Source organism: Chrysoperla carnea (genome assembly GCF_905475395.1).
Source record: "Chrysoperla carnea chromosome X unlocalized genomic scaffold, inChrCarn1.1 SUPER_X_unloc_60, whole genome shotgun sequence".
NCBI lineage: Eukaryota > Metazoa > Arthropoda > Insecta > Neuroptera > Chrysopidae > Chrysoperla > Chrysoperla carnea.
Window position 1 is genome coordinate 20093 of NW_025408190.1, and position 16422 is coordinate 36514.

The following is a 16422-nucleotide window of genomic DNA, read 5'->3' on the forward strand; positions in this document are numbered from 1 at the left end:
TTATTTTATATTCATTTGAAATATTAAAAAAACTTCTCGCTTTAAAGTAACCATGATATGAGTTATAAATGCAATAAAATTTTATACAAAAAATAATATTTATTTGTTGACGAATAATATAAAAGGTTTACATTTCTAAATAACATATATTTATATATGGTGTGTAAAAAAAAAGAAAAGAAGAAAAATAATTTATATTTTTAATATAAAAAGGCAACCGCACACAGTGTTCCCAAGCGGTCACCCATCCAAGTACTGACTGTGCCCAATGTTGCTTAACTTCGGTGATCGGACGAGAACCGGTGTTTTCAACGTGGTATGGCTGTTGCCAGTAATAAATGAAAATTTTTACAAATATATATTTTTCATAAATATCATTAATATTAAAGTATATTATTAAAATTTTCAATGAAGTAATCAATTTAAATATATACTTATTTATTATACCATATATTTTAAATAAAAATGCAACCGCACACAGTATTCTCATGTGGCCACCCATCCGTGGTACTGACTGTGGCAAATGTTTCTTAACTATTATTTTATAAAATATTTATACAAAAAATAATTTACTCTTATCAAATATTAATTTGTGGCCTGTATTAAGGCCTATGTTATTTTCATTTTTTAGCAAAAATAATGAAATATTTCAATATATTATTAAAGTAACAGATCATTTCTTTTTTGGTGCTGCTTTTTTAATTTTTGTAGGAGATGATTTGGCAACAGAAGCTTTCTTAGCTTTTGGTGCTTTCGGTTTACGAGCAGGGCTACTTTTGGCAGCGGATTTTGTACTTTTTGCTGGTTTTGCTTTAACTGGTGCTTTTTTTGATGCCGCTGATGATTTTGCAGTAACTTTTTTAGCAGCAGTTGATGATGATGGAGTCGCTTTTTTTGCTTTAGGCTTTTTGGCTGCCAATGATGTAGTTGTGGCTTTCTTTTCTTTTGGTGCCCGTTTACTTTTAGCACTCTTTGCTGAACCTTTTGCTCCACTTTCTTTTTTGGATACTTTTGATTTAGCTGAAGAATTAGATGAAGCGGAAGCAGCCAATTTGAATGAACCAGATGCACCTTTACCTTTAGTTTGTACCAAGGCTCCCTCAGTTACAGCAGCTTTTAAATATTTTTTAATAAATGGTGAAATTTTATCAGAATCCACTTTATAATTTGCAGCTAAATATTTTTTAATTGCTTGTAATGATGAACCACCACGTTCTTTTAAATTTTTAATTGCGTTAACAACCATTTCTGATGTACGTGGATGTGTTGGTTTTGAATGTTGTTTTGTACGTTTAGCACCAGAAGCTGTTGCTTTTTTTGTTGGTGTTGTAGAAGCAGCAGTAACCGCAGTTGCTGCAACAGCTGTAGAATTTTCTTCGGCCATATTTTTTTACTTTATAAAAATAATGTATTTATTATAAATATTTAAATGATAAAATATAATAATTCTATCAAATAAAAAATAAAGGTTTTCAATTATATCATTATTCACAATAATATAAGTCCCTATGTAAGTCAAAGTACCATGTAGAAAACACATAAAAATTAAATAGTATTTCTAATTTACTGTCGTAGTAAACATGATTTATTTTTTCAATTTCTATAATATATAAAATAATAAATTATAAATTTAATAATAATATTTATTTTATAAATTAAAATATATTTAATTTTTTTATTAACAATTATTAATAAACATAGTTTAATATTAATTATTTCAATCATACAAAACAATAATATTTTTAAGGTAAACTTAAAAAGTATATATTTTTATTTTTTATTTAATATCGATTTATTATAAATTATTAGTATATAAATAATTAAAAAATTTAATATATAAATATATATATTATAGTATAAGATTTCATTTTTAGAAAAACTTTTTTTGTCAATAATGAAAACGTATTATTATGAAATGTGTTAATCGAACATTGACAAAATATATTTCATTAGAAAATACTTTTATTTATGCATTAATATCAATAATTAACTATTAAATTAATTTTTTCATAATTATATAAAGAAATTTTATACTGATATAAGTATTTATATATTATAATATTTATTTTAAATATAAAAAAATTTATGACAAAATATATTATTAGAGTATTTGTTGAGATTAATATAAGATTATTTTAAATAAGAATTAATTTATATAATTATTAAAATATTATTAATTTTATGTTATGTAATTTTAATAAAAATAAATAATAATAATAATAAATATACAAATTTTTTAACAATTTAAATTTTATATGATCTAAATAATTTTGTTAAGTACGATATGAGAAATCATTGTAAGCTTCGTTAAGAAACTTTGTAATATAAAATAATAATAATAATATTAAATATATAAATAAATAAAATAAATTTGATATATATTTTTAGTTCATTCTGTGTATAAATCAAAGGATACCGAATAATTGGTAACGGATGCGATATATTATAGTATCGAGTATTAAAACATAATATATAAATTTATCTTGTTATTCAAATTTTTTGTTACTTAACTTATGTATTTAGAAAATTTATAATATTATTTATATAATTGACATAAAATCTTATAAATTGAAATTTTATTAATATGTATCAAAAGAAGAGAGTAACGTATTGATATAATATCAAAGGATACTGATTATTTAAATAACGAATACGTCATATATTGTTTGTGTAACGAAGTTCACTTGGCCATCTAGTTTAAAATAACATTTTCAATAGAAAGTTTATATGCTTTGTTTTTTTTTTTTTTTTAATAATTAAAAAAATAAATTGAAATTTAATTCAATCAAATTTTATAATAATTTTAAAAAAATTTTTCCTTTTAAAAAATATTTTGTGATGTTGTGATAATATGTATTAATACAAGTGCATCCTGATACTTTTATCTCTAGTAAAGGTATGAGTATCATGAACAGTTTTGTTATCTAATGATATTATTTTGATAATATTTTGTGTATATTCTTATAATATTTTGTCTAAATATCATCATAATACAATATTATTTTGATAATATTTTATGAATATTCTTATAATATGTTACCTAAATGTCATCATAATATGATGAATTATTTCCATAATAACATATAAAAAAAAAAAAAAAAAAAAAGAATCATTAATTTATAATTATTTAAATTGATTCTTTAAAAAAATATTATAATATATTATTTATAAAAATAATTTTTACTCTTATTTTAAATAAATTTGTGGCCTTTTATTAAAAGGCCTATGATCGATGTATTATTATTATAAAAATTAATGCAATGTTTTTAATTTATGCTTTCTTTTCAGTTTTCTTTGGTAATAACACTGCTTGAATGTTTGGTAATACACCACCTTGAGCAATTGTTACACCAGATAATAATTTATTTAATTCTTCATCATTACGAATTGCCAATTGTAAATGACGTGGAATGATACGTGTTTTTTTGTTATCACGGGCAGCATTACCAGCTAACTCGAGAACTTCTGCAGCCAAATATTCCATAACAGCAGCCAAATATACTGGGGCACCAGCACCTACTCGTTCAGCATAATTTCCTTTTCGTAATAATCTGTGAATTCTTCCAACAGGAAATTGTAATCCTGCTCGGCTTGATCTTGACTTTGCCTTTCCCTTTACTTTACCACCTTTACCTCGTCCAGACATAGCGAATAAATTTATTTAATTAATATTTTTTTTTGTAAATATAATCACACAGATGTGTACGTTACGGGGATTGTAACATAAATGTTTAAAATGTTATTTGGGTATTTTAATTTATAATATTTATAAAATATAAAACTTTAAAAATAAACCAATCACCTTATAGTATTATTTTTAGCCAATCAGAGAGTAGTATTCATTTTTATTGTTATATCCATCTTCGCGTATATAATACGCTAGTTGTATACACGACACGCTCATACATATACTGACTGGTGTTCTGTAACTATCTGTGTATATTAATTGTTTGTAACAATGCCACCAAAAACAAGTGGAAAAGCAGCAAAAAAAGCTGGCAAAGCTCAAAAAAATATATCAAAGAGTGATAAGAAAAAGAAGAGGAAGCGCAAGGAATCATATGCAATTTACATTTACAAAGTATTAAAACAAGTGCATCCTGATACTGGTATCTCTAGTAAAGCTATGAGTATCATGAACAGTTTTGTTAATGATATTTTTGAACGTATTGCTGCTGAAGCATCACGTTTAGCACATTATAATAAACGTTCAACAATCACAAGTCGGGAAATTCAAACCGCAGTTCGATTATTATTACCTGGTGAATTGGCAAAGCACGCTGTTAGTGAAGGTACTAAAGCTGTTACAAAATATACAAGTTCAAAATAAATAAATCGAAAATATTATTTAATTGATAACATAAAAATACATCAACATATAAAAACGGCTCTCTTTTTAAGAGAGCCATCAAATTTTTTAAATAAGAGTAAATTATTTTTATATATACAAAAAAATAAAATAAACAATTATTAATATCATATTTAATATAAAATTTTATATATTAATAGCTTGAATATATCTATTATTAGTATATCAATATTATTAATTTTAAATATAATAAAGGATATCGCGGAATATATATCGTAAATCAGTGTAATGCAAATGCATTACATTACCTTTATTATTTTCATTTTACATTTACTACTTGTTTATGTACGCTTATAATTATTAGAAAAATATTTTTAATAATTTTAAAAAATAAATGAAATAATAAAAATTTAATAATAAATTATTTATTGAAAGTATAAAAAATGGTATAGCAAAATCTTTATTTTCTTTGATTAAGGCGAAATGTTTTATTAGTTATAAATTCGATAATCTCCTATCGATACTTGTTACTCTTAACTTGTATATATAAAAAATATAATAGTATATTAATTTATAATAAAATTTTTTCAAAAATTCAATAAGTTATTGTAAAATAAAATAGATAATATACAAATTATAATTTATTATTGCAGATATATTACAATAAAAAAAAAAAAAATAAATAAAAATATTTGGTAATGTATGTTATAAACAAAATAATTTGTTGTAAACAAATTATATAATATGTTATATTTATTAACAAATTTATTTACTCTTATATAAATAAAATTAGTGGCTTCCCAAAAAGGAAAGCCTGTTTAAATTTATCGGATGTATTAAATATTCTTTAATAAATTTACTAAATATTTTAAGTAAATTATTATATTTTCTTAACCTCCAAAACCATACAAAGTACGACCTTGTCGTTTTAATGCATATACAACATCCATAGCTGTAACTGTTTTACGTTTTGCGTGTTCAGTATATGTAACAGCATCCCGAATAACATTTTCAAGGAATACTTTAAGTACACCACGTGTTTCTTCATAAATTAAACCAGAGATACGTTTTACTCCACCTCGTCGTGCTAAACGACGAATTGCAGGTTTTGTAATACCTTGGATATTATCACGCAAAACTTTTCTATGACGTTTTGCACCCCCTTTTCCAAGACCCTTTCCACCTTTTCCTCTGCCAGTCATTTTAATAAAAAATTATTTACAATATTTTAACGAACGGATAACACGTGTGTTAACCTCACAAGTATTGTAATGTATGTGAGCGCCGGTACAATTGTGCCTTTTTATATAAAGCATTAAAGATTTTTTAAGCCACGCCTATACAATTTGATTAGTCCATACTCTGATAGCTATCCAATAGGATATGACAACAAAAATTTTGAAATTTCATATAAATATAAATACAACACATTTATTTCGCATTTAAACATTTGACTTTGTAGTATCAAATTGTCGAATATAATTTTTAAAATTGTGTGTTTTTTTGTAAAAACATTATTATTTGAAAATGGCTAGAACCAAGCAAACTGCACGTAAATCAACTGGTGGTAAAGCACCAAGAAAACAATTAGCAACGAAAGCTGCACGTAAAAGTGCACCAGCAACTGGTGGAGTAAAAAAACCACACAGATATCGTCCTGGTACAGTAGCTTTACGAGAAATTCGTCGTTATCAAAAAAGTACTGAATTGTTAATTCGTAAATTACCATTCCAACGTTTAGTACGTGAAATTGCACAAGATTTTAAAACCGATTTACGTTTCCAAAGTTCAGCTGTTATGGCATTACAAGAAGCTAGTGAAGCCTATTTAGTAGGTTTATTTGAAGATACCAATTTATGCGCAATTCATGCAAAGCGTGTTACAATTATGCCTAAGGATATACAATTGGCAAGACGTATTCGTGGAGAACGTGCATAAGCGTTTTAAATGACAATTTAAAAAAAAAAAAAACAAATAAGAAATATTTTCGGTCCTATATATAGGACCAACATATATTATTAAATAAGAGTATATTATTTTTATTAAAAAATATATATATATATATATATATATATATAAATTATTGAAATAAAATTAAACATTATTAAAATTTTGTTATAATTATAAGCGATTGCTATTTCTAAAAATAAATAAATTTCATAAAATTTATATTATTTTATATTCATTTGAAATATTAAAAAAACTTCTCGCTTTAAAGTAACCATGATATGAGTTATAAATGCAATAAAATTTTATACAAAAAATAATATTTATTTGTTGACGAATAATATAAAAGGTTTACATTTCTAAATAACATATATTTATATATGGTGTGTAAAAAAAAAGAAAAGAAGAAAAATAATTTATATTTTTAATATAAAAAGGCAACCGCACACAGTGTTCCCAAGCGGTCACCCATCCAAGTACTGACTGTGCCCAATGTTGCTTAACTTCGGTGATCGGACGAGAACCGGTGTTTTCAACGTGGTATGGCTGTTGCCACTAATAAATGAAAATTTTTACAAATATATATTTTTCATAAATATCATTAATATTAAAGTATATTATTAAAATTTTCAATGAAGTAATCAATTTAAATATATACTTATTTATTATACCATATATTTTAAATAAAAATGCAACCGCACACAGTATTCTCAAGTGGCCACCCATCCGTGGTACTGACTGTGGCAAATGTTTCTTAACTATTATTTTATAAAATATTTATACAAAAAATAATTTACTCTTATCAAATATTAATTTGTGGCCTGTATTAAGGCCTATGTTATTTTCATTTTTTAGCAAAAATAATGAAATATTTCAATATATTATTAAAGTAACAGATCATTTCTTTTTTGGTGCTGCTTTTTTAATTTTTGTAGGAGATGATTTGGCAACAGAAGCTTTCTTAGCTTTTGGTGCTTTCGGTTTACGAGCAGGGCTACTTTTGGCAGCGGATTTTGTACTTTTTGCTGGTTTTGCTTTAACTGGTGCTTTTTTTGATGCCGCTGATGATTTTGCAGTAACTTTTTTAGCAGCAGTTGATGATGATGGAGTCGCTTTTTTTGCTTTAGGCTTTTTGGCTGCCAATGATGTAGTTGTGGCTTTCTTTTCTTTTGGTGCCCGTTTACTTTTAGCACTCTTTGCTGAACCTTTTGCTCCACTTTCTTTTTTGGATACTTTTGATTTAGCTGAAGAATTAGATGAAGCGGAAGCAGCCAATTTGAATGAACCAGATGCACCTTTACCTTTAGTTTGTACCAAGGCTCCCTCAGTTACAGCAGCTTTTAAATATTTTTTAATAAATGGTGAAATTTTATCAGAATCCACTTTATAATTTGCAGCTAAATATTTTTTAATTGCTTGTAATGATGAACCACCACGTTCTTTTAAATTTTTAATTGCGTTAACAACCATTTCTGATGTACGTGGATGTGTTGGTTTTGAATGTTGTTTTGTACGTTTAGCACCAGAAGCTGTTGCTTTTTTTGTTGGTGTTGTAGAAGCAGCAGTAACCGCAGTTGCTGCAACAGCTGTAGAATTTTCTTCGGCCATATTTTTTTACTTTATAAAAATAATGTATTTATTATAAATATTTAAATGATAAAATATAATAATTCTATCAAATAAAAAATAAAGGTTTTCAATTATATCATTATTCACAATAATATAAGTCCCTATGTAAGTCAAAGTACCATGTAGAAAACACAAAAAAATTAAATAGTATTTCTAATTTACTGTCGTAGTAAACATGATTTATTTTTTCAATTTCTATAATATATAAAATAATAAATTATAAATTTAATAATAATATTTATTTTATAAATTAAAATATATTTAATTTTTTTATTAACAATTATTAATAAACATAGTTTAATATTAATTATTTCAATCATACAAAACAATAATATTTTTAAGGTAAACTTAAAAAGTATATATTTTTATTTTTTATTTAATATCGATTTATTATAAATTATTAGTATATAAATAATTAAAAAATTTAATATATAAATATATATATTATAGTATAAGATTTCATTTTTAGAAAAACTTTTTTTGTCAATAATGAAAACGTATTATTATGAAATGTGTTAATCGAACATTGACAAAATATATTTCATTAGAAAATACTTTTATTTATGCATTAATATCAATAATTAACTATTAAATTAATTTTTTCATAATTATATAAAGAAATTTTATACTGATATAAGTATTTATATATTATAATATTTATTTTAAATATAAAAAAATTTATGACAAAATATATTATTAGAGTATTTGTTGAGATTAATATAAGATTATTTTAAATAAGAATTAATTTATATAATTATTAAAATATTATTAATTTTATGTTATGTAATTTTAATAAAAATAAATAATAATAATAATAAATATACAAATTTTTTAACAATTTAAATTTTATATGATCTAAATAATTTTGTTAAGTACGATATGAGAAATCATTGTAAGCTTCGTTAAGAAACTTTGTAATATAAAATAATAATAATAATATTAAATATATAAATAAATAAAATAAATTTGATATATATTTTTAGTTCATTCTGTGTATAAATCAAAGGATACCGAATAATTGGTAACGGATGCGATATATTATAGTATCGAGTATTAAAACATAATATATAAATTTATCTTGTTATTCAAATTTTTTGTTACTTAACTTATGTATTTAGAAAATTTATAATATTATTTATATAATTGACATAAAATCTTATAAATTGAAATTTTATTAATATGTATCAAAAGAAGAGAGTAACGTATTGATATAATATCAAAGGATACTGATTATTTAAATAACGAATACGTCATATATTGTTTGTGTAACGAAGTTCACTTGGCCATCTAGTTTAAAATAACATTTTCAATAGAAAGTTTATATGCTTTGTTTTTTTTTTTTCTTTAATTATTAAAAAAATAAATTGAAATTTAATTCAATCAAATTTTATAATAATTTTAAAAAAATTTTTCCTTTTAAAAAATATTTTGTGATGTTGTGATAATATGTATTAATACAAGTGCATCCTGATACTTTTATCTCTAGTAAAGGTATGAGTATCATGAACAGTTTTGTTATCTAATGATATTATTTTGATAATATTTTGTGTATATTCTTATAATATTTTGTCTAAATATCATCATAATACAATATTATTTTGATAATATTTTATGAATATTCTTATAATATGTTACCTAAATGTCATCATAATATGATGAATTATTTCCATAATAACATATAAAAAAAAAAAAAAAAAAAAAGAATCATTAATTTATAATTATTTAAATTGATTCTTTAAAAAAATATTATAATATATTATTTATAAAAATAATTTTTACTCTTATTTTAAATAAATTTGTGGCCTTTTATTAAAAGGCCTATGATCGATGTATTATTATTATAAAAATTAATGCAATGTTTTTAATTTATGCTTTCTTTTCAGTTTTCTTTGGTAATAACACTGCTTGAATGTTTGGTAATACACCACCTTGAGCAATTGTTACACCAGATAATAATTTATTTAATTCTTCATCATTACGAATTGCCAATTGTAAATGACGTGGAATGATACGTGTTTTTTTGTTATCACGGGCAGCATTACCAGCTAACTCGAGAACTTCTGCAGCCAAATATTCCATAACAGCAGCCAAATATACTGGGGCACCAGCACCTACTCGTTCAGCATAATTTCCTTTTCGTAATAATCTGTGAATTCTTCCAACAGGAAATTGTAATCCTGCTCGGCTTGATCTTGACTTTGCCTTTCCCTTTACTTTACCACCTTTACCTCGTCCAGACATAGCGAATAAATTTATTTAATTAATATTTTTTTTTGTAAATATAATCACACAGATGTGTACGTTACGGGGATTGTAACATAAATGTTTAAAATGTTATTTGGGTATTTTAATTTATAATATTTATAAAATATAAAACTTTAAAAATAAACCAATCACCTTATAGTATTATTTTTAGCCAATCAGAGAGTAGTATTCATTTTTATTGTTATATCCATCTTCGCGTATATAATACGCTAGTTGTATACACGACACGCTCATACATATACTGACTGGTGTTCTGTAACTATCTGTGTATATTAATTGTTTGTAACAATGCCACCAAAAACAAGTGGAAAAGCAGCAAAAAAAGCTGGCAAAGCTCAAAAAAATATATCAAAGAGTGATAAGAAAAAGAAGAGGAAGCGCAAGGAATCATATGCAATTTACATTTACAAAGTATTAAAACAAGTGCATCCTGATACTGGTATCTCTAGTAAAGCTATGAGTATCATGAACAGTTTTGTTAATGATATTTTTGAACGTATTGCTGCTGAAGCATCACGTTTAGCACATTATAATAAACGTTCAACAATCACAAGTCGGGAAATTCAAACCGCAGTTCGATTATTATTACCTGGTGAATTGGCAAAGCACGCTGTTAGTGAAGGTACTAAAGCTGTTACAAAATATACAAGTTCAAAATAAATAAATCGAAAATATTATTTAATTGATAACATAAAAATACATCAACATATAAAAACGGCTCTCTTTTTAAGAGAGCCATCAAATTTTTTAAATAAGAGTAAATTATTTTTATATATACAAAAAAATAAAATAAACAATTATTAATATCATATTTAATATAAAATTTTATATATTAATAGCTTGAATATATCTATTATTAGTATATCAATATTATTAATTTTAAATATAATAAAGGATATCGCGGAATATATATCGTAAATCAGTGTAATGCAAATGCATTACATTACCTTTATTATTTTCATTTTACATTTACTACTTGTTTATGTACGCTTATAATTATTAGAAAAATATTTTTAATAATTTTAAAAAATAAATGAAATAATAAAAATTTAATAATAAATTATTTATTGAAAGTATAAAAAATGGTATAGCAAAATCTTTATTTTCTTTGATTAAGGCGAAATGTTTTATTAGTTATAAATTCGATAATCTCCTATCGATACTTGTTACTCTTAACTTGTATATATAAAAAATATAATAGTATATTAATTTATAATAAAATTTTTTCAAAAATTCAATAAGTTATTGTAAAATAAAATAGATAATATACAAATTATAATTTATTATTGCAGATATATTACAATAAAAAAAAAAAAAATAAATAAAAATATTTGGTAATGTATGTTATAAACAAAATAATTTGTTGTAAACAAATTATATAATATGTTATATTTATTAACAAATTTATTTACTCTTATATAAATAAAATTAGTGGCTTCCCAAAAAGGAAAGCCTGTTTAAATTTATCGGATGTATTAAATATTCTTTAATAAATTTACTAAATATTTTAAGTAAATTATTATATTTTCTTAACCTCCAAAACCATACAAAGTACGACCTTGTCGTTTTAATGCATATACAACATCCATAGCTGTAACTGTTTTACGTTTTGCGTGTTCAGTATATGTAACAGCATCCCGAATAACATTTTCAAGGAATACTTTAAGTACACCACGTGTTTCTTCATAAATTAAACCAGAGATACGTTTTACTCCACCTCGTCGTGCTAAACGACGAATTGCAGGTTTTGTAATACCTTGGATATTATCACGCAAAACTTTTCTATGACGTTTTGCACCCCCTTTTCCAAGACCCTTTCCACCTTTTCCTCTGCCAGTCATTTTAATAAAAAATTATTTACAATATTTTAACGAACGGATAACACGTGTGTTAACCTCACAAGTATTGTAATGTATGTGAGCGCCGGTACAATTGTGCCTTTTTATATAAAGCATTAAAGATTTTTTAAGCCACGCCTATACAATTTGATTAGTCCATACTCTGATAGCTATCCAATAGGATATGACAACAAAAATTTTGAAATTTCATATAAATATAAATACAACACATTTATTTCGCATTTAAACATTTGACTTTGTAGTATCAAATTGTCGAATATAATTTTTAAAATTGTGTGTTTTTTTGTAAAAACATTATTATTTGAAAATGGCTAGAACCAAGCAAACTGCACGTAAATCAACTGGTGGTAAAGCACCAAGAAAACAATTAGCAACGAAAGCTGCACGTAAAAGTGCACCAGCAACTGGTGGAGTAAAAAAACCACACAGATATCGTCCTGGTACAGTAGCTTTACGAGAAATTCGTCGTTATCAAAAAAGTACTGAATTGTTAATTCGTAAATTACCATTCCAACGTTTAGTACGTGAAATTGCACAAGATTTTAAAACCGATTTACGTTTCCAAAGTTCAGCTGTTATGGCATTACAAGAAGCTAGTGAAGCCTATTTAGTAGGTTTATTTGAAGATACCAATTTATGCGCAATTCATGCAAAGCGTGTTACAATTATGCCTAAGGATATACAATTGGCAAGACGTATTCGTGGAGAACGTGCATAAGCGTTTTAAATGACAATTTAAAAAAAAAAAAAACAAATAAGAAATATTTTCGGTCCTATATATAGGACCAACATATATTATTAAATAAGAGTATATTATTTTTATAAAAAAAAATATATATATATATATATATATATATAAATTATTGAAATAAAATTAAACATTATTAAAATTTTGTTATAATTATAAGCGATTGCTATTTCTAAAAATAAATAAATTTCATAAAATTTATATTATTTTATATTCATTTGAAATATTAAAAAAACTTCTCGCTTTAAAGTAACCATGATATGAGTTATAAATGCAATAAAATTTTATACAAAAAATAATATTTATTTGTTGACGAATAATATAAAAGGTTTACATTTCTAAATAACATATATTTATATATGGTGTGTAAAAAAAAAGAAAAGAAGAAAAATAATTTATATTTTTAATATAAAAAGGCAACCGCACACAGTGTTCCCAAGCGGTCACCCATCCAAGTACTGACTGTGCCCAATGTTGCTTAACTTCGGTGATCGGACGAGAACCGGTGTTTTCAACGTGGTATGGCTGTTGCCAGTAATAAATGAAAATTTTTACAAATATATATTTTTCATAAATATCATTAATATTAAAGTATATTATTAAAATTTTCAATGAAGTAATCAATTTAAATATATACTTATTTATTATACCATATATTTTAAATAAAAATGCAACCGCACACAGTATTCTCAAGTGGCCACCCATCCGTGGTACTGACTGTGGCAAATGTTTCTTAACTATTATTTTATAAAATATTTATACAAAAAATAATTTACTCTTATCAAATATTAATTTGTGGCCTGTATTAAGGCCTATGTTATTTTCATTTTTTAGCAAAAATAATGAAATATTTCAATATATTATTAAAGTAACAGATCATTTCTTTTTTGGTGCTGCTTTTTTAATTTTTGTAGGAGATGATTTGGCAACAGAAGCTTTCTTAGCTTTTGGTGCTTTCGGTTTACGAGCAGGGCTACTTTTGGCAGCGGATTTTGTACTTTTTGCTGGTTTTGCTTTAACTGGTGCTTTTTTTGATGCCGCTGATGATTTTGCAGTAACTTTTTTAGCAGCAGTTGATGATGATGGAGTCGCTTTTTTTGCTTTAGGCTTTTTGGCTGCCAATGATGTAGTTGTGGCTTTCTTTTCTTTTGGTGCCCGTTTACTTTTAGCACTCTTTGCTGAACCTTTTGCTCCACTTTCTTTTTTGGATACTTTTGATTTAGCTGAAGAATTAGATGAAGCGGAAGCAGCCAATTTGAATGAACCAGATGCACCTTTACCTTTAGTTTGTACCAAGGCTCCCTCAGTTACAGCAGCTTTTAAATATTTTTTAATAAATGGTGAAATTTTATCAGAATCCACTTTATAATTTGCAGCTAAATATTTTTTAATTGCTTGTAATGATGAACCACCACGTTCTTTTAAATTTTTAATTGCGTTAACAACCATTTCTGATGTACGTGGATGTGTTGGTTTTGAATGTTGTTTTGTACGTTTAGCACCAGAAGCTGTTGCTTTTTTTGTTGGTGTTGTAGAAGCAGCAGTAACCGCAGTTGCTGCAACAGCTGTAGAATTTTCTTCGGCCATATTTTTTTACTTTATAAAAATAATGTATTTATTATAAATATTTAAATGATAAAATATAATAATTCTATCAAATAAAAAATAAAGGTTTTCAATTATATCATTATTCACAATAATATAAGTCCCTATGTAAGTCAAAGTACCATGTAGAAAACACATAAAAATTAAATAGTATTTCTAATTTACTGTCGTAGTAAACATGATTTATTTTTTCAATTTCTATAATATATAAAATAATAAATTATAAATTTAATAATAATATTTATTTTATAAATTAAAATATATTTAATTTTTTTATTAACAATTATTAATAAACATAGTTTAATATTAATTATTTCAATCATACAAAACAATAATATTTTTAAGGTAAACTTAAAAAGTATATATTTTTATTTTTTATTTAATATCGATTTATTATAAATTATTAGTATATAAATAATTAAAAAATTTAATATATAAATATATATATTATAGTATAAGATTTCATTTTTAGAAAAACTTTTTTTGTCAATAATGAAAACGTATTATTATGAAATGTGTTAATCGAACATTGACAAAATATATTTCATTAGAAAATACTTTTATTTATGCATTAATATCAATAATTAACTATTAAATTAATTTTTTCATAATTATATAAAGAAATTTTATACTGATATAAGTATTTATATATTATAATATTTATTTTAAATATAAAAAAATTTATGACAAAATATATTATTAGAGTATTTGTTGAGATTAATATAAGATTATTTTAAATAAGAATTAATTTATATAATTATTAAAATATTATTAATTTTATGTTATGTAATTTTAATAAAAATAAATAATAATAATAATAAATATACAAATTTTTTAACAATTTAAATTTTATATGATCTAAATAATTTTGTTAAGTACGATATGAGAAATCATTGTAAGCTTCGTTAAGAAACTTTGTAATATAAAATAATAATAATAATATTAAATATATAAATAAATAAAATAAATTTGATATATATTTTTAGTTCATTCTGTGTATAAATCAAAGGATACCGAATAATTGGTAACGGATGCGATATATTATAGTATCGAGTATTAAAACATAATATATAAATTTATCTTGTTATTCAAATTTTTTGTTACTTAACTTATGTATTTAGAAAATTTATAATATTATTTATATAATTGACATAAAATCTTATAAATTGAAATTTTATTAATATGTATCAAAAGAAGAGAGTAACGTATTGATATAATATCAAAGGATACTGATTATTTAAATAACGAATACGTCATATATTGTTTGTGTAACGAAGTTCACTTGGCCATCTAGTTTAAAATAACATTTTCAATAGAAAGTTTATATGCTTTGTTTTTTTTTTTTCTTTAATTATTAAAAAAATAAATTGAAATTTAATTCAATCAAATTTTATAATAATTTTAAAAAAATTTTTCCTTTTAAAAAATATTTTGTGATGTTGTGATAATATGTATTAATACAAGTGCATCCTGATACTTTTATCTCTAGTAAAGGTATGAGTATCATGAACAGTTTTGTTATCTAATGATATTATTTTGATAATATTTTGTGTATATTCTTATAATATTTTGTCTAAATATCATCATAATACAATATTATTTTGATAATATTTTATGAATATTCTTATAATATGTTACCTAAATGTCATCATAATATGATGAATTATTTCCATAATAACATATAAAAAAAAAAAAAAAAAAAAAGAATCATTAATTTATAATTATTTAAATTGATTCTTTAAAAAAATATTATAATATATTATTTATAAAAATAATTTTTACTCTTATTTTAAATAAATTTGTGGCCTTTTATTAAAAGGCCTATGATCGATGTATTATTATTATAAAAATTAATGCAATGTTTTTAATTTATGCTTTCTTTTCAGTTTTCTTTGGTAATAACACTGCTTGAATGTTTGGTAATACACCACCTTGAGCAATTGTTACACCAGATAATAATTTATTTAATTCTTCATCATTACGAATTGCCAATTGTAAATGACGTGGAATGATACGTGTTTTTTTGTTATCACGGGCAGCATTACCAGCTAACTCGAGAA

The 16422-nt window shown here is 23.6% G+C and overlaps 3 non-coding genes across 3 annotated transcripts; all 3 read right to left on the reverse strand.

Moving 5' to 3' along the window:
- Positions 1 to 211: 211 nt before the first annotated feature.
- LOC123304517 lies at positions 212 to 330 on the reverse strand. Its single transcript, XR_006536531.1, has one exon. It is a non-coding gene; the product is annotated as a 5S ribosomal RNA (ribosomal RNA).
- A 6361-nt stretch (positions 331 to 6691) lies between these two features.
- LOC123304518 lies at positions 6692 to 6810 on the reverse strand. The gene has a single exon (XR_006536532.1). It is a non-coding gene; the product is annotated as a 5S ribosomal RNA (ribosomal RNA).
- Positions 6811 to 13171: 6361 nt separating this feature from the next.
- On the reverse strand, positions 13172 to 13290 carry LOC123304519. Its single transcript, XR_006536533.1, has one exon. It is a non-coding gene; the product is annotated as a 5S ribosomal RNA (ribosomal RNA).
- Between the last annotated feature and the right edge of the window lie 3132 nt (positions 13291 to 16422).